Source organism: Gavialis gangeticus, unplaced genomic scaffold, assembly GCF_001723915.1.
Source record: "Gavialis gangeticus isolate Ggan-Ray unplaced genomic scaffold, GavGan_comp1, whole genome shotgun sequence".
NCBI classification, from domain to species: Eukaryota; Metazoa; Chordata; order Crocodylia; family Gavialidae; genus Gavialis; species Gavialis gangeticus.
In genome coordinates this window covers 66221522-66243919 of record NW_017729034.1, presented here as the reverse complement: position 1 = coordinate 66243919, position 22398 = coordinate 66221522, and the positions used below count along the sequence as shown (strand labels likewise).

Here is a 22398-nt window from a genome sequence, read left to right as displayed (position 1 = left end):
TCTTTTATGACTAATGGCTTTTCCACTAGCTAAATATTTAGAGTCAAACTTCAAAGGGCCTGATCTTACTGCCACAGAGTCACACAGCCTGGATCTGGTCTTCACTGTGTAATTATTCTGATAATTAAGATTTCACACATTTTATTCATGTTCACTGTGGTATTTCATCTGCTCCAAAATATTTCACATGTTTAAAAAAGCCAAGTTGGGGAGAGAAAGAGAAACACTGACTGAATACATGCGCTCACTAAACAGTTTTGGTTCAGGCCTATTTCTAACAAATTCCCACTTCATTTTACATAGTCATCTGAACAGCATTGCAGGGCTAATATCCTAACCAAAACTCATGGTGCATCAGGAGGCAAAGCTCTCACTGCACCACTGCAGGAAGGGAGGAGTATTGCAGGAAGAGCTATTCCTTCTGAGCTGATAACAAGAAGGGGTCTCCTTCTGTTTAAGAGAAATGGGAGAGGTCAACTGCCTATTGCTCCTCTTTAGTCCAAGGACCAAGTGTTTCCATATACCCATTCCATATACTAAATCTATTTTAATAAAAGCCATGTGGCAAATTTTACGCAGCTAAGGAGGCTCAGTTCTGATAAGTGTTCAATAACACTGGCTTATTCAAACTAACTAAACGCTCTGAGTCTGCAAACTAGAAATCTTAGACAACTAGGTTTTGGTTGTAAGGGACTAATTCAATACCCACTGAAACCTATGCAAGGGGTCCTAACTGAGCTCAAGGGGTATAGGAACAGGCTCTAAGAAGTCCAGCATCTCTAACTTCTGTTTAGGGTATAAACAACAACAAACCAATATCTCAGGGTATGTGGACAATATTTGTTTAATTTCTGGCTAGAAACTAGAAAGCACAGAGTTGCTCAAACCTGAAAAGTGATTATTTCAAATGGGCAAAAGCTCTTGTGTACTCTGACTTGGTTTGACTATCCTCACATTGCACCAGATTGAAAATATCAGGCCAGATACTCCATGTTCACGATAACTAGTTTTTTATTCCACAGGTAGCTCTGTTGTGACCAAAGGGAAGGCAAGGTATTACTGAATGTAAGGAAGAGAGGATGAATCTGGCCCTTATAGGTTAATGTCTTTGTTGAATTTTCCTGCTGTTACTTTGTTACTGCAGTAGTACTAGTGCTCAGAAGTAAAGTACACCCAGCTCTTCTTGGCACCAAGGAAAATAATACCTGCTGTTCGATATTAAAATATGACAGTCACATATTTGCATCGACACAAATGAAAAGGTTTCTCAGTCATTTCAATGGGAGCTTGGATGAAAGAAACAGATCTAACAGTTTCTTTTTTTAACACTGCCTGAGAGGTACTTTTGTGCTTTCTTTTACTTATCAATATGTATTCCAGGGTTCTTTACTTTTATGTTTAACACATTTTTTTAAAAGGGAGCATGATAGGTTTTTTAAGGATGCCACTTACAGGTACAGTGGTACAAAGCAGCCATATACATATTGGGCGGAATGCTTTCAAAGGCTCTCTAGGAGGAACAAGGATAGAAGGATGATCTCTTTTTGATCCTTCATGCTTCCATGCTGTAATCAAGTATATCATGTAACAGCTGGAAAACACCCTTTATTATATAAGTGCCAGGTAGTCCTTGAGACCAAAATAGGTTTCATTTACTAGGACTGCAGATCACCCCAGTGCTATCCAGCTTATATTCAGACATCAAATGCTCCAGGCTTGCATTCTAATTTTCCATTTGGAAGCTGCTGATGGTAGCTCATCCCACTTTTTAATCAGGTACCACTTCACTTTTCGCTAAAGCTTAACCCCAGGAAGAGAGTGAACACATGCTGAACAAAGGAATCCTACCTGACTTCAGTCAAAAACAAGTAGTTTTATTCTTGATTTGAGGCAAAATCTAGTTTGATCTTAGTACTATCATAAAATAACCACCTCTTAAATTAGGATACTCAAAATTATTCTGCTTTTGTCTCTTCAGGTCTTCAGGAGACAGTTTCACATTTAGAAAAAGATTCATAATTTGTGCAAAAATTTAAAACCAAGAATAAGAGAGAGAATGAGGGTACACATACAGCTAAGTGTACCCACTTGTTACAAGTTAAAGAGTTTAACGCACATTATATCATTCAAAGATAATATATACTAAAGCTTCCCTTGAGAACCACCAGTTCATCTCCTGGCCCTTATTTCTAATTAATCTTGGAATCCTTTGTAGGCTAATACAATTAACAATAGGTCTAAGCCTCCTCTACTGTGCTGAATTGTTAAAGCAATTGGCTTTGTATCACTTGCCATTTTTCCTTTTACCAGCAGGGGTCTGAGAAAATCCAGCTGTCCTTTTAACACTGCTTAATCCTAATTTTAGTGCTTTATTAAATGGTATTCATACTCAAACGCTCTTCTGTTAACTGCACTCAAATTGGCAAGGCTGCAAACCACTTTAATTTAGTATTTATACAGGCCAATGAATATCATATCCTCTTGTCAGCAATAACGCAACATACTCCGACAGATGTGGTTGCAAACCTTTCTTCCGTATTAGCTTCCTATTACACTGTGGTATCCATTATTAACTGCCATCCATATGAAAGGGAGGAAGCACTCTTGTTCTGCTTAGCATTAGCTTTAGAACACAGATATTTTAAACATAGATAATATTTCCCCATAGGCAAATATAGATCAAAATGGGTCTCTGTAGTAACAAAAAATTCAACATAAGAATATTTTCTTTTCTTCTCCTCCCAAATTACTCTACTATCAGGCTAAGGAAGAGCTGGAGGGTCCCACTTCTCAGGATCTTTCCTGCTAGCTTCCTGGTATCTTTTAGCCTAGCTTTTATTCGTTAAATTACGGTCTCCTGGAACCCTCTCCCCCTTCTTCTTTTATAAGAGCATAGCTGCTCTTAAGGAGTTCCTATGCTTCTTCTGCCTTCATAGTCACTGGTAAATATGTATGTCAATCTTGGGTCCCTACTCACCTTTCTTTGTTCTACATCTCACAGGTTTTCTTATGTGTTTGCCATTTACAATGGTGGGTTTCCCAAGGCATGTAATATGTAGATCACAACACGATACGGAGCATCTACATGAGATGCTAACTGTGCAGTAGCTTAATAATATTGTGCAGTAGTGCATGACAGCACAAACAGTACTAATATGCTACTGTGCAATATTATTAGGCTACTGCACAGTAGTGTACTGTGTACCAGTGCTACTGTGCAGTAACACTGGTTACTGTGCATTAACGTAGTACTTGATTATACAAGTACTAAATGTAATGCACAGTAACTACAGCATATTACTGAACATGTAGACACACCTACTGTGACTAGCACTAACTCCCTAAATTTCTGTGGTTCTACCTAACACTCCATCACCACTGTGGATCTATATTGACTTTATTTAATCTTTGATTCTGTGGTGCTCAAATCTGTGGATCACTGCCTTTATCTGCATGCTAAATGGCAGTTTAACTTGCAGGTGAGAATTTTCTTTATATGTAAATACCTCAATGACTGACTTTTCTACTGCTGTTGGACTAAAATGCTGCCTTCTCTTCCCTTCATCCTCCCAAGTCAACAGAGGGAGAAGCTAGAAATAGCAAGGGATTTAGAGTTGTGTTTCTCAAACTGAGACTGGTAATTTTCCATGAGGTTAGTGTTCTTGTAACACCTTAGTTCATATTCCAGAGGTGAGAAGGGTGAAGTTTAATACTTAAAGATGCTGTCCACTTATTCTAATTTAGTTGGACTCTGTAAAGGTTCTCAAGTCATCACATTTGTTTTGCAGTTGGAGCTTCCAGTTTTATGTTTTAACCAAAACCAACAAATACAATAAGAAAACTGTACTTATTCAACCACTGGTTTTAGAACATAAATACCGAAAGATCTCAGCAAATTGAAAGGCTCTTTTAATGAATTTCCAACAGGATTCATATCCTTTTTCACAATGTGTACTGTAATTACATCCTATATAACTTCTTGATTTGCTTCCTGTATTTGATTTCTTGTTTTCAGTAGTGCAGTGGGTGGCTTTTTGAATATGGTTACATAATAAAATGTGGCATTCTACTATGAAAACAGTAAATAAAGTGTGACCTCCTAACATTTTTATGAGTAGCATGACATTCCATGACAAATGACACTAGGCAGTTCATTGTTAGATATTCGTAATATTTTTATAAGGTTATAAGGATCATGAAGTGCAGTTTAATATTAGCCAAAAATTTTAACCCGTTTCCAATAAAAAACACTTTTAAGCTTAACAGTCTCTATATAATGCATTCCCTTGCTAATCTAATATCTGTTTAAATAAACCAATCAAAACTAAATTTTCTAGGACCTTTCAAGAAATGACTTGAGTCATCAGACTATAAAAATGTACAAAAATAGAAATTTGAAAGAATTCATGACCAAGATTTACATAAACCTAGTGCTTTTGGATCCTCAGCCTGAGACTCCTTCAAGGTACTTCACTTTAAAAAACCACTAAATGCATACTGAAAAATTTGATCCCTTCAATGTTTTTTCAGCTGGACAGCCAAAAATGAGAGCACTCAAAATCTCCAGTCATTTTTTACAACCTTCAGCCCTTATTTGCACCTAACCATGTAAAGTCAATAGCCATCCCTGGGAGGAAAGCAGATATATACCATATTTACTTGAATCAAAGATGAGTTTTTCCTCCATTCAACATGAGAGAAAAAATACCTTTGTCTTAGATTAAAGTACTGGCCAAGCAAACAGTTGCTGCATGTCTGGATGGGCCAAGGTGGCTCATGCAGCAGGTAGGGGGTGAGTGGAGCAAGGGTGTATAAGGGAAGGTGGCACAGAGTGCAAGAGTGCAGGGGAAGGGGCCACACAATGGTCGGGGGGACACAGGGAAGGGGGCATGTAGTACAGGGGGAGCAGAGGGAAAGGGTGCATAGTACAAAGGGAGCACAGAGGAAAGGGTACGGGAGTAGTATGGGGGAAGGGACTCGGAGCGGGGAAAGCACAGGCAAAGGGTGTGGGGAAAGGGACATGTGAAGAGTGGGGAAAGGGTATGGGGAAAGGGAAGCATAGGGAAGGGGGTGTGCAGAGGAGGACATATAGTTCGGGAAGGACTGCAGGGGAAAGGGCATGTGGTACTGAGGGGAGATTGGGGGAAGTGGTGTGTGGGGTGAAGGGAGCATGGGGAAAGGACATGGCAAAAGGGGCACATGGTGCAGGGCAAGCACAGGGAAAGGGATGCATGTAACTTAGGGGAGTTCGAGGAAGGGGTGTGTGGAGGAGACTGGGGAGTTGCCGAGGCTCAAGCCCTGACCTATACCAGGTTGGATCCTGGAGCCAGAGCTGTCTGCATTGGCTGGGCAAACCAAGTTCTCCATGCCCCTGGTGGAGACAGAGCCAAAGCAGCTGCAATGGTAAGGGGGGGGACAGGGGAACAGCACAGGGGAACAAATAGCAGGAAGGAGATGGTACTGGGGGGCAGGTGGTGATGGGAGGCAAGTGAACAACAACGGGTGTGAGGAAGGCTGCCTACCCCCCCAGATGCTGCTTTCCTTCTGCCACTACTTTCCCTGTGGCAATGGTTGGGGGTGGGGGGCAATTAACTTAAGACTCTCCATCATTTTCCATGTCTAAAATCTAATTATTGGGGGCCAGGTTAGATTCAGGGTGAACTTGGATTCAGGTAAACATAGTAGTTGTTTATATATCTTAAATGCATGTAACCCTGATAATATTTTACACATTTTACTATTGTTACATTCTATAATAATATTTTTATGTAGTCTTCATTTGCATACCCTCATTATTATGCAAGTTTGAGGGACTACTTATATCTGTTTTCACAGTTTGTGGTCTTAGGGCATTTTTATTAGGGCTGTGTGACATTTCGCCAGGTGTTTCATTTCAAAACTGTTTTGACTTTTTTCAAGCTTGAAACAGTGAAATCAAAATGAAAAAAAGGCTTTGAAACAGCCTCAAAATGAAATGAGGGCAGTCGAAACATTACAAAATTTTCAAAACATTTTATGTTTCAAAGTTGGGCTTGCTTGTGGGGAAACAGAAACTAAAGAGAGGAAGGGGGAAGAGGGGGGAGGGACTGCTCTGACACTGACTGTGTAGCTGGCCAGTGACTGTGATCCTTCCCTGAGGTCCCTTCCAATCCCAGTGCTCTGGGGGAGGGACAGAAAAACAGTTGCGCCTTAACACACACACACAGCCAAATGTTACAAGTTTTGCTTGTCAGCAGCTTGAGGTGCAGTTTTCCAGAAACCCATGCGCCTATCTCCTTCAAGCTTGGCAGGCTTCATGGCTTCAGCAAGGGCTACCATCCCTGCAGTTTTCATCCCACTGTACCTTGACACACACACAAAGTCACACATCATGAGTTCTGCTTGTCAGCAGTTTCAGGTACAGTTTCCCAGAAACCCCTGTACCTATCTCCTTGAAACCTGGCGGGCTTTGTGGCTGCAGTAGGGGCTACCACATGCTGATTTCATCCAAATCTGCCAAGAAATTAAAAAGTTATAGGAAGTTTTGTGCTTCCCCATTATAGCTTATGGGTGAAATGTCGAAACAGAGAAACAGTTTCAATAAAATAAAATGAAACAGTACTTGGAAATGAAATGAAACTTGAAACAAAACACTGTCCCATCGAAAGGTCAAAATGGAAGTCAGAATGAATTGGTGCCATTTCACACAGTCCTAATTTTTACATGCGTATGTGCTGCAGCGCCAGGAGCTTTGAAAAGTTCCCAGCACTGTGACGCTTACAGTTGTTGAGGTGGCAAAATGCGTGTTAGCACCGAGAAAATGGTGGCAGCATGATTTTGAACTAAAACGCCTCAGAGGTGCTCACAGGCAGCGGAAGAGGGAGGCTAACGGGGGTCATCCCCCCTAAATGGAGGGCAGCAGCAGGCATAGACTTAGGGTAGCCTAGCTATGGGCTGTTGCAGCAGGGGGGGAGGGGCAGGCACACTCAGATACCCTGTGCATTTGCAGCCAGCCCAGCCATACACAGGCAGGTAAGTTTCTTTTAATCTTCTTTCTTTATCACCCTAGGCTTGGGAAGTGGGGAGTGAGACCCCCACAGATTGAGGCCCCCAAGTGCAGGAGACAGTAGGGTAGGGGCAGGGCAAATCTTTCACTCTTGCCCCTGCCTCACTACCTGCTGTACTGTGGGGATTGTCCCATGACCTGGCCTGGTCAGGGCCCCATTCACTGTGAATGGAGTCCTGGCCGGGCCGGGTCATAGGACAATTGGAGCCTGGTGGCTTATCCAGGGGTGTGGGTGGGCGGTTCCCACTACTGTGCTTTGGCTGTCCCTAACTCTGACCTTGGACCTCCCCTGAATCTCGGCTCTCTGACCCTTGGTTTCTGAGCTTGGCTCACTTCTTGGATTACACTTCTTGGATTTTATCTCTCAGTTCTCCTGAAACTTGGTCCCTGTTTCCTCAGCCCTTTGACCTAGATTCTGGCCCAACACTTTGGTAATCTGCACTCCTACCTTGCTGACTCCAAAGTTGCTCCTAGGGGCCTACCTGCAGGCCTGGCCACCTATGTCTTAGCTAAACCCTCACAACTGGCTTTTGCTTCTAAAATGTTTGTAGGTCTGTAAATGTTTGATGTTTGTAGGTCTGTAAATGTTAGTAATGCACAGTTATACAAAAGTCGTTGAAAGGTCAGCCCTCACTTTAAGCTGTGAAGAGGTATGCAGTGGGGTGGCCCTTAGTTTTATAGAAAGGAGGTGTGTATGGGAAGAGTAGAGTAATTCCACACAGAAGTCATTCCCTGGATGCTTTTAATCAATTTTATCAAAATAAAAGTGTTTCTCAGCACAGGACTCTATCAGGTGCCTGAAACCCTAAGAATCACTACACTAGAAAGAGATGAAAAAAATCCTTGAACCTGGCAGATGGTGGTAGCTCTCAGGTGGTAGCTTCCCAGGTTGGTTTGCCTGTGACTATGATCTGGTTTAAGCTACATTTAAGAGATAATACTACATTTTTCTTTATGGTGAATACTTGTAATAAATCCTATTTTAGCTTGTGAGTGGGGAAGTTGGTCACATTAGAATACCCAGTACAAATTTATTTTCCCAGGTTTCTGGGTGGAGGCTTGAACTAAATATGAGAAGTGGCATAAAACCTCTAGACTACAGACAATCATTACATATAAACTGGTTTCAGTGATCAGAAATTGGTTTAAATCTGTAACAGAACAGATGTTCAGTGTACATAAACCAGTTTGCAAATGGTTGAAACCAGTGTGAGATAAACCTGATTGAATGTAGTATCAGACTTAACTGATTTGGCTCAAACCGGTTTATGCAATGTCTGTCCCAGATCCCTTGCTGGTTAAACCAGACACCCCCAGCATCTCAGCATGCTCTCTGGGCTGGGCTGGCCCCTCCCCTCTACTCCCTGGCTGGAGCTCAGCACAGATTTGCTGGCTAAGGTCTGTGCTGTGGGAGAGGATAGAGGCAGACAGGCTTTTTGGAGCTAATCAACGGGTAGCTTAATGTCCTTTCTTGGAAGAGCTGTTTAAGAAGAGCTCCATTAATTAATGGAGAGAGGTACTGTTTTCTTAATGAGTTGATAAACACTGAATTAAGGGTGATAAACATTCCCTGCTGGGCAGCTCAGGATGGGGGGGTTGGGGGGGTGGAGGGGGGAATAATCAGAGTGTCCTGCCAGGGCCTGGCCATGCCTCCCTCAGCTCTACCCTGTGGAAGCAAAAGGAGGGCTGTTCTAGTGCCCCTGGCTTCTAGCCTGAGCCACTGCAGGCATGTGCCTGCATTTCTGGGACGTCTGTCTGGATTACAAACTGATTTAGCCTAGCCAGGTTAGACTAACCACAAAGATTGAATCAATTCTTGTTTGGGCTTTTTGAATGTCTGTCCCTAGCCCTAAAGTTCAACCCAGCCCTTGTTACTGTCATCGAGTGCTTGGCAGAAAGTTTACATGAATATCAAGCAAAGGCTGGAAAATAAATTGTGAAGGTGTGTAAACTTTGTACTATGTTGTGAAGTCTCAAGTAAATTACCTTCCATTTTGAAATGTCACCAGGTACATGCTGTAGCAATATTTACTATGGATATAGTGAAACTGATCCTATGAAGCAACAATAGTTGCCCAGAGCTATATACTACTGAAGCCTTGTTTTGGACTGTGATTTAAGTGGTCCAATACATTCAGGTCATTTGGTCAGGGATGAATTTCATTCATAGTGTCTAAAGCAAACACCTAAACAAACATTCATATTGTCATAATTCCCATGGATGTCTCCTCTGACAATCAGGATGCCTTGATTTAGTGGCCAAAATCTATGTTTATGAAAGTAATACTTGAAAATTATGACTCTTGTATTTCAAGCTCGTAAGCTGAATGTGAGCCCATGAGTTCTTGTGCAAAAAAAAGCTAACAGCATCCTGGGTTGTATTAACAGGAGTGTTGCTTGCAAATCAAGGGAAAGTGACTCTATTTTGTTTGGCATTGGTGAGGCCCCATCTGGAGTATGATGCCCAGTTTTGGGTCCTACACTTCAACAAAGATGTGGACAGTTTGGACTCAGTCCAGCACAGGTCAACAAAAATGATTAAGAGCCTGGGAGGAAAGACTTTATGAGGAAAGGCCAATTATTTAGCCTGAAAAAAGAGAAGACTGAGGGACAAGTTGATAACAGTTTTCAACTACCTGAAGGGTCATGATAAAGAGGATGGAGGTGGGGGGTGGTTTCTGTGGATGTAGGGGACAGAACTAAGAGCAATGGCCTCAAGCTGCAGCAGGGAAAATTTAGGTTGGAGATTAGAAGCAACTTCCTAACTATGAGGGTAGTCAGGCATTGGAACAGGCTACCTAGAGAAGTTGTGGAATCTCCATCCTTGGAAACTTTTAAAAGCAGGTTAGACAGACACTTGACTGGGCTTGTTTGGTCAGGGATGATCCTGTTTTGAGCATGGGGCTGGACTAACTGATCTTATGAGGTCCCTTCCAACTTGATTTTTCTACGATCCTAAGCCATGGCATACATTATGATCACATGTACATTCTGCTCCATGAATACACCTATATCTTTACCCATTATTCCTCTTGCTACATACTTTTTAGAATTCCCTAAATTATGAGTGTCGACATTGCACAACATCTGCTGATTCATATGTTCTTAAGAACCAGAACAAGAGGTGTCACCACCTTTCTCCAGGTTTTTGAAACACTCTTTTCAAGCTATTCAGATAACATCTTAAAAAATATTATCTCTTTACTACATAAATCACATGCTCTTTTCAATTTAGTAAGCAATAAGAACCTTAAAATTAAATCATAGCCAATCCCAAACCAAAATGTTGCACTGATCTGTCACTAAAATATGCGAGTAGAATAATAAATGGAAATAGACTTCATAGACATTCGGGCTGGAAGGGACCTCGGAAGATCATCAAGTCCAGCCCCCAGCCCAAAGGGCAGGAAGTCAGCTGGGGTCATAGGATCCCAGCAAGATAAGCATCCAATTTGCATTGGATGAATGAAATGCATTCTTATAACAGTCCACCCTGGACCTGCAAGGTTTCAACACAAGTGTTATGCAAATATCATTCAGAAAAACAGACAGCACCTGACAGCAAAGTGAGTAAAAAGTTTTAAGAGTGATCAGGAACCTATTGCATTAAAAACCCTAATGAGACTTAAATGAATTCAAAATTATTTCAAGCAGATCTGTGGACTTTGGGTCTGAAATGCAGAGAATTTATGTACAGAGTGGAACAGTATATTCCTTTTTTATGCAGATGAAAAGTGTTCTTTAATCAAATAATTCAAACTAACATCCTTGCCTAGAAAAGAGTTTTCTGTCTATGTAAAAACCTGGCCCTTCACTTATAATATTTGAGCAAATCAGCAAAATTAATTAATGTATCCTCATCATACTATTTGTGTGGCTCAATTGTTTATATCAGATCAACCTTACGTACAAATGCAAACATTTTTGTTCAGCATTAAAGCAGTTTATCTATTTTTTACTTTAAGGATAAGGTTTCTAAAGCCACCTTATATAAATTTCCAGTTAACACTAATCTCCAGTGTAATATTTCATTTTAACAAAACATTTAAATATAACAATATTTGGATTCTCTCTGGCACGTAGGAAACTGGTGCTGTTTTCCTGAGTCAGGATACCTGATAAGATAGTAAATATAATAATATAGAAGTCTATTGAATGTACTGACTCTTGAAACAAAGAGATTAAATTTTGGACAATTTTGAATTGGTTGGAAACTGCAGTTTTCTGTAAGAGCAGAAATAGCATGATGGTAACCATTTGCTACCCACCATTTGTCTGATACTGGAATGGCTCCAAGGACAACATGCTATTATCATATTGATGAAGTGTAGATGGTTTCCACGTGTTTTAGATGGTACACGGTGGCACACAGTGGACTCTCCACTAATAAAATTGCTCTGAGGTTCTGAAAGAGAAAATATCCCTTGATTCCTATATATCAACTGGAAGAACAGACAATTTAAAAGAGAAACCAGTTGTTTATACAGCAAAGAGTCAGCTTTTCTCCGTGTAACTGAACGCTATTTTTCTTCACCTGAAATATAATTTTGTATGCTATCGTCAGTTACTATGGCTGTAATTTCTTGCATTTTGCTGTACAGACTTCAGTAGTCTGGTTTATCAATCTTTACAATAAGGGGCTAGAAAAAAATCAGTTGATTTGTGAAATATTAGCTCCGATTCTTCTTTGATTTCATTTGGGAAAGCTTTTCAAAGAAAGAGAGGGATAATCTTTCCCAGAAAAGCCAACAGCATGGCAGCTAGGGTATTTATCTTGGCTGTGGGACACCAAGATGTGAATCCCAATTTTACTTGAATGAGGATTTCAAATCCAGTTTCCTGGGTACCAATGAAAAGTTCATTATGTATACGAAGTAGAGCATTCTAACAGTAAGGTCTGAGAAAGGATCATCCTAGAATAACCAGTAACCTGGGGTCAGGGTATTCACCTGGGCTGGGGGTGATATGGATTAAAGTCCCTAGGGCATGAATTAGGCAAAACAGAGATTTGAACCAGGCTAATTTTAGATTCAAGGTAAGTGCCTTCATTGTCACAATATTTGTTTTTAGGGATTAGAGGCTCTCTCTCTCTCTTTCATCTTTTAATGGAGTGAGAAGTTCTTTGAAATCTCAAAAAGCTTTGAGCAATGCAACCATCATTTAATAAACAGCTCTACCACAATGCTCATGCATGACTGAACCTAGGTTTGAAGGTTTAAATCAGGCCTTGAGCTACACACAGGTAAATTTCACTTATATAGCCTCATGTAAACATTGAATGAACAGCACCATTCACATAGTTGTAATTGGTACCATTAAAAATTTCCCAAAACGTTGATAAAAAGCATGTTAGAATACTATTTATAGGAAATTTCTTAGCAACACAGGCGGGTTAGGGTTTGATTCTACAAACACTTACCAGCTCAAGAACAGATGCTTAATCCTCAGAGTAAAAATTTTAGCAGTACGTCTTCCCAAGTAAGGTAGAGTCATCAAAGAATCCCTAACTTGTCATGTTTCTTGACAATGAGTACCACTGGAGTTCCTTGATCAGTTTGCCTTGAGGAAACTGAGATAAATGACATTGAAACATTGAATTAATTGCTTTTCAGTCAACAGCCCCTCTGCAAGGCATATTGTACTGATCATTAACTGACCATAATTTCTGTGAGACTTTACTTTCTAAATTACATTGAATTAATTGCAATTATCCTTAATTTGGATCTAAGCCCCCTCCCCATGTAGACATTATTCACTAACTGAAAAGCACATTTGTCATTAATCTCTTCTTCTAGCATTTCTTATTATGTGAAGGAGGCCTGAATATTACAAGTGAGGAAAGTGGCAATGGCTAATCACACACATATGCACATGTGCGCACATGCGCCGCACACACACTTATTTAAAATGAACAGGCAAGATTAGTATGATCTCTCTCTCTGCAACCAAACACCCCCCCCAACACACACCAAAATTTACAGGTGACCTACAGGGTAGATGAAGTGCCAACTCTTTTGAAAAAAAAGAGTTTAAATACCATTCAAATATTTGACACAAGTAATATAGTTTTTACATCTTCAGGAGATCATTAAAAACAGAATTAGCTGCTGAGTGATGGCACAAATGTGACAATTTAAGGGACTTTATATTTGGGGAGCTTATCTCACGCTCTGTTGAAACTCTTTAATGTATCTATACTAAAAAACCATGACTCTACAGAACCTAAAATTAAGTTTTTGCCTGCATATTTACATGCAGATATTAGAAAGAAAGAATTAAAATTACCAGTTGTCCTAAGAAATCTAATTTTGCTGCTTGTTCCTTTACAACATAAGTAACTAAATTGGTGTTATATTCTTATATACAAAAGCAGGCATCTTTGTGTCATTAACTGGTTGGCAAATTCAGATGCTATGTGGTAAGATAATATCAATATAATCAATATAAAAATTAAGGGCCAGACCCAATTAAGGACTTGCATACCACCTATAAGTTAAGCATTGCAACATCTGACTTTTAGATGCCTGGCTTGCAGGATGAAACCACAAGCTGTGTTGCAGAAACGACACCTGTGTTCCATAGACAAGTCATAGGAGAGGGTTAGGTGCCTGAAAATTGGATCCAGAGCAGCCAGAGCAGGGAGTCACTGAGGTTACTGTGCTGCTCCTAGAGCCCATAGGGAAATACTGAGTTTTCAGTCTCACCTCCCAGCTGCCTCATTCTGGTCTAGAACCAAAGCTTAGAAGCCTCTCCTGAAGGACCACTCCCTACTTTTCTTTCAAAGACATGAGCTTGGCTCACCCTTCTCTTTTAAAACACAGGAGGAGGACAAGGAAGCAAAATGGCTGTGGCTGTGTATTTTATTCAATGGTTTCTTAATGTAAAATACATAACCAGTCTTTGGACTAGAGACCAGAATGCAAGACTCCTTCTGCAGGTTATTTTCCTGACCATGAGTCCACAGACTCATTCCTTCTCTCCTCTCCAGCCCTGTGAATCTTGCATTCTTTGCTGCACAGTGGTGCAGCTTGAACAGTAATGCATGGAATAGAGGTGGCCAGCCTGCAGCATGTGTGCCACAAGTGGCATGGGCAGCCTCAATGTGTGGCACGTGGCAAATCAGGGAGGGAGCTGGAAACACAGCAAAAGAAAGGCAGGAAGCAAGCAACAGAGCAGAACATGTAGGGGAAGCAGACTGGAGTTGTACTTAGGGAGAAGGAGGGGCTTACTTTGTGGCATGCCTGCCAAGAATGTTGGCCCCCATGACACAGAAGCTACCAAACTAAAATTGGTTCCTTGCTGTCCCAGGAGTTGCAAATGCAGATAGTAAGACAGAGTGTCTACCCCATAGAGTACAATTCAAGACAAGTGAAAGGGAACAGAAAAGGGCAATTAGTGTCTCTCTTTTTCAAATGGGGACCTGAGGCCTGGAAAGATGGATGAAGGCACTTAAGGTCACACAGGAGGTATGTGGCAGAACCAAGAATCCAGATCTTGAGCTCCCATCTAGTGCCTTAATCACAAGGTCATCTTTTCTGAAATGTGTTGATGACCTCTCCCTCTGTTAGCTCAGCTGTACTGTCTCTAGTGCACTGATGGGAAGCGTTGTCAAAGACCTACATACATTCCACTCCCACGCAGAAGGCAAAGTAGAGGGTCTAATGAGACTGCTTTCCCCATGCACTGGAGTTACTATGGGATAAAGGAAAATGTTTCCCTCATCCTCCTGCTTCAGTGATTCCATCTGTTAAGAAAAGCAGCAGTTATTCCCCTATGCAGAGCACTTGGCTATCCTGAGAAGGAAAAATGATAGATATATACATTTCTTATATGTATATATGCATGCCTACATTCTTACATATTTGCTCTAGCTTATGTTGCTTAATTGGGCTCAATATTATGTTATAAATATTTCTAAATTGAAGTATTCCATAATATTTTTTGTCTATGACCTTTCAATGTTGCCTTAATTGAAATATCAGTCTATTTGTCCATCCCTACTGCAGAACCAGCCAGCCAGCAAATAGAGCACATATTAATAAGCTGTATCCACCAGAACTGTGCTTACGCCCCAGAACTGTGACACATTATTAAAAAAACCCAGGAATGGAATAAGACTTACCTATGTTGACCTCTTCATGAGAAAACGGTTGATAAATTGTTTGTCTAATGAGAAAGCATGAGAATGGTAGGGAATGAAATAGACTAGTGACTAACAGTAAATCACAAAACAATAGAGAGTAAAATATAAAAATGAGCCCCTGACACTATTCCTTTAAGTGTGACAGTTTTGCACCATATTAAAAAAATCCACAGGTAGCCTTTATCAGTGCAGAATTGGAATGCTGCATAATGAAACTGTGTGCATTTTCACTGAGGGGAAGAAAGCATTTTACAACATAAAAGAAATTGCTGTAGTGACCCAGGGGAGCTGCCAATGTTTCCTGGATGAGGACAATTAACCAAAACAATATTGTTAATTTTGCTACAGGTTTTTAATGATCTAGAAAGCAGAATACAAACTTTGGCTTAATAGAAATGGCTAAGAGTCTGCAACAGAAGGGAATTTCAGGAAGATTTTGCAGCAGCCAGGGTCATGAATGAGAAACCTACAATGCTTGCAAGAGTAAATGTGTATGAATTTTAATAACCCGATTGAACTCCTATGGTTTGGGTCACAGAGGAAGAGCATAAAGCAACTTTGCAATAAACTTGGGGTGGCAGTTGTGTCATAGCTGAAACTACAAAGTGCCCATATTATTAATAATCACTTCTGCATATGGCAGCTGTTCTTCATTCACTGATTTCATGGTATCAATTCTCCGTCACAACAGGCACGGCTACAAGGCAAGTGCCATCCCTCTTTGGGATCTTCAGGCACAGGATGTTTATAAAATGTCCTGGCCCTCTCACAGAAAGCACTCGACAAAACTGACAGTCAAAAAAAAATTCATGGGCCCAGACTCCTCATCCACTATTTTTACAAATACTCCAGAAGCAAAAAGTTTGAACCTCACAAGTATTTAAGTCTCAGAGAGCCAGGAAAGAGTTGGAAAGCATTAATCTAAAAGGAAAAACACCATAACAAAACTATAGCACACAACACCCTTGAGCTAAGGGAGAATCATCTTTAACAGTATGCTGTAAAGGTCCTATAATATTCAGTTTGGCAGTACTATTTCCATGTAGTAAAGGGCACTGGTACCCACATGCACCAGTTTGCTACAATTACAGGAACCCAACTATTGTTCCCTACTGTGATCCCCTGCCAACCAGGACATACTATCTAGATGTCTGAAAAGACTCTAAACAATACTTCGAAGTACAACAGCAACAAACAGCACTTTTAAGAGTCTTATTTTTTTGTCAGGAACAGTTCTTCTTTTTTCCTTTTTAACTAGATGACAGGGACCAATTAAAGTAATGAGCCTCGCAAAGTATTTCCCTTGGCTAATGGCAGCCTGTATTAACGTTTGCAGTAGTGCAGCATTTGAGCCTTAAGCTTGTTGAATGTTAGCACTTTGGAAGACACCTCCACATCCTGTTAATTTCTCCATCTATCACAACAGCTCCTTTGACTGAGGTTATATCAGCCTTCCTGTTTACTCTGCTGGCTATGCACCAATATTCTCATAGACATAACTTCTATTGACTAAGGCAATAATTCTGTAATAAGAACCAAGCAGGTTCATATTTTTAGCTATGTGGTACCATTTTCTGGATCAGAGCCTTTTTTTCTTAACACTTCAACTTTTTTGTTGCTACTTGTATGCCATACATATGGGGAACGCATTTTGGAGGAGGGCAAAATGAAAACATACATTTGCTCCATGTGTGATAGCCCTCATCTTGCCAAAACAATTTTGGAAAGCAAGCCGTAAGTTTAATTTTTCTAGATCGTTTGTTTTTATAATTGCGGTAATAAATAACGATGAAGAAAAAATCCCTGCTGAACTTGACAAGCTTCTGTTAAAAAAAAAAAAAGTAACTATTGACTTTGGCTTGGATGCTTCCAGCGTGTTCTAATTACAACCCTTATTATATTCTTGTAAAATGCCAAAATTTCAAATGTGTTGTAAATTCAAACACTAAAAAGAGATTAAATGTGGAGATGGTGCCAAAAAACTAAGAGGTTTTATTAACTTCTTCAGTTCCTGTTTCAGGCAGATATAATTTGTGAATGGGCCTGTGCCCCAAATTCCTGATCTAAATCCAAATATGAATGGGCCCCAAATTCAGAGATGTTTCAACCTTTGCTACTCATTCAGGTCCTTCTCTAATGAAATCAAAATCAAAGTCACTGCTTCGTATCCTGTCCTGGACCTACATAAATTCTGGCCTAGTTTTTCAATCGTGTGTGTGATACATCTACCTCACTGAGGTCAATGGCAGTGTGACAGTGGAATAGGTCAAACTGTGGAATAGGTCAAACCATTTCACATTATTTTGCATTATTTGTTTTGGATTGGGACCTGTATTTCACATTAAATACTGAATTCATGTCTAATTTGGCACAAGACAACAGTGTATTCTGGTCAGTACCTAGCCAGGGAAAGCTACTTGATAACTACTGGAAGGACGATGTCTGAGAAGTCATCAAGACAACAATCTGGACTCATTTAGTGCTTTGTCTCTTGGTTCCAAGCCCATAGAGCAATGGTTTGTTCACACAGGAGCCTGGAAAGATGAAGGAATATGCAGGCTAGTAAAGCTCTTATATGAAGGATGATGTTTCTCCAAGCACAGGGCACCATCCATTGACCTATGTAAGAAGACTGAGCTGAAACAGAAGGTGGGAAAAGGAGGTCTCATTTGCATAAAAGGAGGAAATCAAATAGGGCTGTGCAAAGCTCTGGTTGCTGATTTGATTCAGAGAAGATTTGGCCCAATTCAGCGGCTGAATCTCTGAAACCAAATCGAATTGGGAGACACATTAAAAGGTCTGAACTGAATCTGAAGCCTCTCAAACGATTTGGAAAAGATTCAGAGAGATTTGTAGATTCAGATTGGCCAGGGAGAGGCAGGCACAGCCGGGCAGCTGCAGGTTCTCCCACAGCTCCTCTGGCCATGCCTGCCTCTGCCCAGGTGATGAGAACTGGGGGAGAAGCCCCCATGGCTGCCCCGCCAGGCCCCATCCCCTGCCCTCCTGGCAGAGCCCCTACCATGCAGCCCCCACTCCCTGATCGCCCTCCCTGCCCGGCCCCAGCATCCTGGCAATTAAAAAGGAAAAAAAAGCCTCATACTCACTGGCAGTAGCAGTGGCTGTGGGGGCTCTGTGGCCATGTGGCAGAGCCCCTCTATGCTGCACAGCTCCCTCTCCCCCGCCCTGCCCAGCCCCTGATGGCCCCCCCACCTGGAGCCAGCATCCAGGAAATTAAAAAAAAAAAAAAAAAAGCATTGCACTCTCTGGCTGCAGCAACAGGGATTGGGACTTCTGAGGAGTCGTGACAGAGGCCCCCTGCACAGTGCATGTGTCAGCTGGAGCTCTGCACTGCTCAGCCCCAACAGCCCCAGCTCCCAGACAGCGTGCAGTGCCCTGATGAGCTGCACTGCATCCACACCATGGAGCAGCTGCCACACAGGTGTCAGGAGCAGGGTCAATCCCCACTGCCTCATGCTGTGTGGGGGGGCTCTGTCATGAACCCTCAGAGGCCTTGATCCCCACTGCTGCATCCAGTGAGTGCAGGGCTTTTTTTTGTTTTTAAATTGCCAGAATGCTGGCACTGGGTGGGGCAGCCATTGGGGGCAGGGCTGGGTGGGGGGGAAGATTGGGGAATGGGGCTGTTGGTGGGGGGCTCTTCCAGGAGGCCCCACAGACCCTACAGCCCTTGCTACAGCCGGTGAGTGTGGGGCAATTTTTTTTTTTTTTTTTTTAAGTGCTGGGACTAGGCTGGGGCCAGGCAGAGGATCCGGCAGGCAGGGCAGCCATAGGGGTTTCTCTCCTGGCTCCCCCCACCCAGGGAGAGGCAGGCACAGCTGAAGGAGCCACAGGAGAACCTGCAGCTGCCTGGCTGTGCCTGCCTCTCCCTGGTGGATCCTAATCTCCGAATCAGCACCAAATCTCTGATTCTGATTCGGCTGAATCGAATGGGAACAGTGATTAAATCACCAAATCATATCACTGTCCTCTGAATTGGCCGAAAGAATCCAAATTGAATACTTCCTTATTCACACAGGCTTAAAATCAAATTAGAAGTGCTATGCCTCTCAACCTCTGTAAATATTTGTAACTGTAGTATTTTTTAAGGGTAAAGCATCTGTGGTCATGAAGTACTTTTCCTATGCTTGTACTGTCCATCTCCCAGTCTCCAAAAGGATTAAACTATACGTTGGACTGCCCATGGCTAGGTGGAACTTGGTAGGAGACTATGTTAAAAATATTAGGGGATTCATGAGATCTGAAACTTCAGTTCCAGGATCTGGGGCAGCTGGCTGCCATGTCCTATATCTCTAAAAAGGGTCTGAGCTTGGAAGAATACCATGGAGAACCAGAGCTGTGAACAAGGACTCAACTCTGATCTATCATAGAAGTATGTGAATACAAATGCTGAATGTCATGAGCAACAGACTAGAAATGAGCCAGGTTACAACAAGGAGCTTCCCCGCCAAATCAAATAGAGCCAAGATTTCAATGGGGCCTGAATTTAGGGTAAGTGGCCTTCCTTTTAGGTATTCTGAACACCACTTTCTGGTGGCTTCTGTATACTTAAGTAGTCCCCTGCTTGTCTCTTTTCAGAAGTCCTCATGCTCTTGTGTATCAAGCATTTCAAATTTCAGTTTTATCCAACCTGTCTCATCTGAACAGCTACCTTACAATACAAGAAAGACTTGGACAGGGGAGCTGCTATTTATTCATTATAATCACAAAAGCATCCCCTCCTTGGAACTATAAGTTCAACTACTGAACACAAACCTCTCTTTGCAACATGAAATGTATACCTTAGTCTATTATCTCTTATTTTACAGATGAAGATAGCGGTACAGAGACTAAGGGGATATGGAGCACTCTCCCACATTCTCTCCTGAAAGTGAAAGTTATTCATGATTTAGGTGGAGAATAACCTAATAGTTTTGCTTTGGGCTACAAACAGAATCAATGGCAGGGCCATTAATTTATACTTCAAGTTGTGAGAGTATCTCTATTTATGGAAGTAAAAAGAGACTCAGTTGGGCCACTGCATGACCAGGTTGTAAAAGAAATGATTAAGCAGGACAAGGCCATTATGGAGAAACTAAATGAGTATTTTGCAGCAGTCTTACTGTGAAAGACTTGTGTCAGGGCGGGGGTGAGAGAAGAAGTAGGATTTGCTCACCAGAACCATTCCTCCTAGAGGACCAAGTCAGTATAACAGCCCCAACTGATGTATTTGTAGGTAAGATTTTAGACTGAAAAACTAAACAGTTAAAAAAACGCCAGAACCTCTAGGGCAGGGGTAGGCAATTATTTCGGGCAGAGGGCCACTTACCAAGTTTTGGCAAGCTGTCAAGGGTCACATGGGCAGCTCTACCCCTTGACAGGTGCCCTGCACTCTGGTCACCATCTTGCGACTGGAAGTCCTGCCCCCTAACCCCTGACCTTTTCCACCAAAAGTTCCTCCACTTGCCCTCAGAAGTACTCCTTTCAGCAAGGGGTTTTGCCATCTGGAACCAGAAAAATGCCAAATTATATTTTGAAAAGTGAACATCTAAAACATTCCTTAATTTGATTTCAAAGATATTTTTGTTTTGATTTACATGTGTTTGTGTAATGTACACAGAAGTGATTGTATATTATAGATTAAAATGAAGTCTTACTCTTGTATATTGTGGGGGTTATAAGTTTGTGGGGCACTATGAGTGTGTGGATATGTGGGATGTGGGGGAGGGTGTGGATCTGTTTGTGGGGGGTGAATAGGTGTGGGGGGTGTGGGTTTGGGATGACAGAGCATGTAGGTGTGTGTGTGGATATGTGGTGTGTTGGTGGGTATGGGGTTTGTGGGAGGCTGTGTATGGGGGGGAGGGTGGCTCCCTCCCTACACACACAGTCTCTCCCTATACCCCCTACCCCACCCCAGGGTACTGGCATGGGCCCTGTACTTCCTGGTCTGGCAATGCAGCCGGGAGCCATACAGTGCTGGAGCACTGCAGACAGGCAGGGAAATGGCTGGGGGTGGGACAGGTTGGGACAGGGCTGCTGAGACTCCCCCTGGGTCCTACTGCCTCTATATCCTGTCATCTTTGACAGGCAGCCAGGAGGAGATAAATATTTTCTAATTTTTTCAGGGGCCCCGTGGGCCAGATTGAATGGCTTGGCAGGCCAAATCCAGCCTGTAAGCCATATTTTGCCCACCCCTGCTCTAGGGCATTCATCCTAGAGTCCTGAAAGAGCTCAAACCTGAAATTATGGAACTACTTACTGTAGTATATAACCTATAACTAAAAATATTACTAAAAACATCCTTGGTTCCAGAGGACTAGAGGATAATATAACTCCAATCTTTAAAAAGGGCTCCGGAGGAAGCCAGGGAACTACAGGCCAGTGAGGTTTCCTGTTCCTGGCAAATTAATAGAAGCAATAATAATAATAAAAAAAATTGTTTAGCACATGGGTGAACAGGAGAGTTAATGCCTCACCAATTAGAGTTCTTTGAAGGCATAGGCAACAAGTTGGATTGGGGGATCCACTTGATATACTACCATATTTACTTGAATATAAGACAAGGTAACCTTCCCCCCCATCAACATGGGGGGAAAAGCACCTCATCTTATTTTTGGATCTAAAGCAGAGTGGGGAGCAGGTGGCTACTGCAGCTCTGGCTCTGACTCAGAGCCCAGGTCTGGGCCAGAGTCAGACCCACAGCAGCCTCTCACCCCCCACTCCAGGCAAGGACTGAGCTTCCATGTGCTATGCTCTGGGAGACAGTAGCCCACATAGTATCTGACAGTAAGGGGAGGCGGGAGGGGAAGAAGCAGAAACTGGGAGCAAGGGAGGAAAGGGGCAAAGACTGGGGAGAGTGGGGGGAAAGAGGCAGAGACTGGGGGAGTGGGGGAGGGGCAGAGCCTGTGGGGAGGGAAGATGACAGGAAGGTTTTAGGGGGGAAAAGTGGGCAGAGTAGAGGGCAAAGGGGCTGTCTGCCACCTCCCCTCACCCCCGCCAGCCACTGCTTTTCTTGCTGTAGTAGAGGGAAAGGATGCAAGACAACCCTCCAGTACTTATATTTTATACGTGGAAAATTATAACAAATTTATAAACAAAGATAAGGGCAAATTGATGCACAGGGGGGAAAATATCTCCCAAAACACATACATACTGTATTTACCTGAATCCAAGACTACTTTGATTTTAAGGCAACAACCCAATAATTAGATACTAT

General features: G+C 42.0%; 1 long non-coding RNA gene across 1 annotated transcript; it reads left to right on the top strand.

Moving 5' to 3' along the window:
• The first annotated feature begins 7159 nt into the window (after positions 1 to 7159).
• Positions 7160 to 22023, top strand: LOC109304342. The gene is made up of 3 exons (XR_002099366.1): positions 7160 to 7277; positions 15326 to 15332; positions 22008 to 22023. It is a non-coding gene; the product is annotated as an uncharacterized LOC109304342 (long non-coding RNA).
• Positions 22024 to 22398: the final 375 nt, after the last annotated feature.